We start from the raw sequence: 3,700 nt of genomic DNA, 5'->3' as shown, positions 1-3,700 counted from the left end.
GAGGATGTACAGTGAACAGTCACTGAAAATATGTCATTGTATATGTTCATCACAGAAAATGAACCAAGGCTCAGGTTGAAAAAAATATTTATTGCATCATTTTTTCTTTTAGTAAACATTGAAAACGGGTCCCACAGACCTGTACACCATACAAGGGTTGAGTAACACACTGTGCTGGTCAAAGTTGAAACACTAATGAGTTCATGTTTGAAGATCAAATCCATCATTCTACCACGTTTTCAAGTCATGGCCCAATCAGTCCACACTGAGAGAGATTCCTCCTGACAGAGAGCACATGGGTCTGTTGCTGTTTATCCTGTTGCCTGATGGTGAGTTAATATATTAAAATGTCAGTTCTCGAAGAAAAAAAACTAAATATTAAGTTAGAGGTAGTGATGCCATCTTTTTTTCACATCTATATTAAACCATGTGTCTGTGTCTGTGTTCATTGGAGCTCAAACAAATACTTATCTTTCAGCTCCCTGTCAGATGGATGGATTTTACTTCGTGAAGCTATATGAGGATTTCTCGCCACTGAGCTATTTCCACGACATCTGAAAAGACTACATATGTCGAAATGTGGTGGTTGAAAGCCTTAGAAATATGAAAAGGTGGATGATGAGTTAATATATCAAACTGTCAGTCCTGGAAAAAATATTTTTTTTAAGTTAGAGGTAGTGATGCTTCTTTTTTTTCCCCCAAACTATATTAAACCATGTGTCTTTGTCTGTGTTCATTGGTGCAGTCGACTATGAGGTCAAGTACCTGGAGCTTGAAATACTTGGTAAAGGAAACTTTGGCTCAGTTTATGCCGGCCATAGGAGGTCTGATGATTTACTAGTAAGTACATAATCTGATGTGATAAAATTATTTAATATAATATTCTCACATCACACATATGTGCTCTGACTTCATCCCTGGAACTAACCAAAGTGCTCATGATCTGTCATGTAGGTGGCGATAAAACACATCCCCTAATCGTCTGTTCCGCCTCAAAGAGTGGTGAGTGATCTGTTGTCTCAGCACCAACTGTTGAAATTAATTGTGTGACTTTTATGCTTTTGTTGTTTCCTTGTTGTTGATGATATACACACACATATTTTTCCTTTAGATGTTAAATGGGAGGCCACACAGTATTCCCAAGGAGGTGCTGCTCATGCAGAAAGCTGCAGGCGAACCAATGACTGTGGGTTAATGGACTGGTACGATCTGGACCAAGTGTTTATACTGGTCATGGAGAGGTCTATGGAACTGCTGTGCTTCATAAAGGAGAACTGTGGTCCGATGGCCGAGGCTGTTGCAAAGGTACTGTTGTTTTATTCTTTGTGTGAGCTGTTTCTCAGACTACAACTGAAAAGGTCGTCATTTTAAATATCATCCCTTTCAGTGGAGAGTGTTTGGCTGCTATCACACCCATATTTAATTTGGGTCCAATCACAAATATGGCGACGCCTGCGATTTCTGGCAGGCAACTCGAGCTGCGCTGCGCCAATCATGTGACATACATCATGTGACATACATCATGTGACATACATCATGCGACATACCTCAATCTCCACAGTCATCTATAATACACACCCACCGTATCAGGTGGTCTATTTAACCAGAGAGACATTACCAGTCAACCCCTCTTGATCGCACTGCTGCTGCAGTATTGCTACCTGTTGCTTCAGCTCCTTCATCACCCCAGCATCCACCTGTAGGCTCCAACGGGGGGTTTCAAGTATTTGGTCATCACTCCCATCATTCCTGTGTAATCATATGGGGGAGTGATTAAGTTGGAGCCTAGACGCCAAACACTAAATCTGTTGTAATAAATATATTACATGATCGAATGTGAGTTGTCTGACTGAACTAACATTTTAAATATGTCTATTAAATTATTTGGGATTCACTCTCTAGAAACCTTCACCTTAAAGAGGGAACTTGAGTTGTAATTAATGGATATATCATTGACTGAAAAAAGATAAAACTTTTTCAACACAAATACCTTTTTTTGTCATTTTCAGTGTTACGGGTCCACAGATTGGGACCACAGCAGCAAAGTTAATCTGTAGAAAACAGGACGAATGCAGCAGCAAAAATGACACGATGCATTCATTTCCTTATCCAGACAGCATCTGGCATGTGGGCGGATGTTACCCCCAAAGAGACAGTACAGGGTGCAACTGCTCCCGTGCCAAATGTTCCACCTGGGTGCTGCGGTCATTCACTGATCTCAATACTGATATTATTAGGAATAACCTTAAATTAAATGATTAAAAGCTACACAACAGCTACACAACAGCCATTAAAAAGACCTCGTGTCAGGCCTTTTTTTACAAATGCTCGTCCAATAAATAAGAAAGGCCTTTGGACCTCAGCTTAGTTCTCAAAGTGTTTAGGAGTAGATGGATATTTGAACCCCTACGAGTTCATGTGAAGAGTGCTCTAGCTGAAAGATCCAGAGCAGCTCCAACATAGAATGTGTTTTTCAGTCCCACCCAGAGTCCCTTCTTCACCACTCTAATTGAAGTTAATGACTCTTTATGTCTTTCTTAGATCATCATGAAGCAGCTGCTGGATGCTGCCATCGATTTGAAAGCAAAGGGCATCTTCCACCGAGATATAAAAGCAGAGAAAATCCTCATTGAGTCCAGCTCCGATTGCCTGCGAGTGCGCATCATTGATTTTGGATGTGTCTGCATTTGGAAGAAAGACTAAATTTACAGCCAATTCACGGGTACAGCCAACCTGTCTTGTTATCCTGCTTTTCATTCATCTGACTGTAAAATCTCTGCCTGTTCCTCATCCTTTTCTTTTTTCTGTCTCATTCTATCTGACATATTGTATGAACTTTAGCATACGCTCCTCCAAAGTTTCAAATCAGCTGGCCTCGCAACAGTCTGGCAGTTGGCATTATTATTTGAAATGCTGGATTGATTCAGGCGGTTCCACACCACAGGGCTTCGCAGAAATAAACTCTGAATCAGCTCTGTGTGGTCCAAAGGTGAGACAACGCTGGTTACAATATGCAGTTATTATGTTCCTTTCCATGTTACAGTCGATCATCGTAGATTCAAGCCTCATCGTGTCTTTGTCGTCTGTCCTCTCTCCTCACTGACTGCCAAGACTTCTTGGGGAAGTGTTTGGCTTTAGAGCCTGAGGACCGTGCCACTCTGGAGGAAATGCCGAAGCACCCCTGGTTAAACAACACTGTACCTAACCCCATCCCATCCCATCCCCAACCACCCACTGTCATCCCGACCAAAAAACCCAATCCCCAAGTCCTCCATCCCCACCATCCCACATTGTTTGGGTCCCTGCCTTCCACCCTCTGTTAATACTTTCCTATGTTGAGGAACCTGTCTAAGTTTATACACTATGTTGTTCTCCCTCATATTACCCATTTTATTTTCATTAAATATTTAAATATCCTCCTTGTCTCCACTACATATGGTATTCTCTGTCTGAGGCTGTATCCTCCAAAGGAGAGGTCTTCAACGCGGAGGTACTGCAGGGGGGTCGCGAAATGTTTGGTTGATTAGACAATTTTGTATATTTGTTAACATTTTTGATTTATTTTCTAACCATTTTTTCCCCCTCAAATTTAAATGTCTTCAAATACACATTAACATGCATCCTACATATTGTGAGGCTGATTTGACCCTCTGCCTGACCACCTCCATCCGTCCAAGGTTAGATAAGTTGTGTGCTGCCC

The 3,700-nt window shown here is 41.5% G+C and overlaps 1 long non-coding RNA gene across 1 annotated transcript; it reads left to right on the top strand.

Annotated features, from left to right (window-relative positions):
* The first annotated feature begins 794 nt into the window (after nt 1-794).
* LOC133953394 (uncharacterized) lies at nt 795-1,350 on the top strand. The gene is made up of 3 exons (XR_009920687.1): nt 795-840; nt 955-1,002; nt 1,112-1,350. It is a non-coding gene; the product is annotated as an uncharacterized LOC133953394 (long non-coding RNA).
* Nucleotides 1,351-3,700: the final 2,350 nt, after the last annotated feature.

This window comes from Platichthys flesus, chromosome 5 (assembly GCF_949316205.1).
Source record: "Platichthys flesus chromosome 5, fPlaFle2.1, whole genome shotgun sequence".
NCBI lineage: Eukaryota > Metazoa > Chordata > Actinopteri > Pleuronectiformes > Pleuronectidae > Platichthys > Platichthys flesus.
Note: the sequence above shows the minus strand (reverse complement) of the source record. Positions and strands in the feature narration are given on the sequence as shown.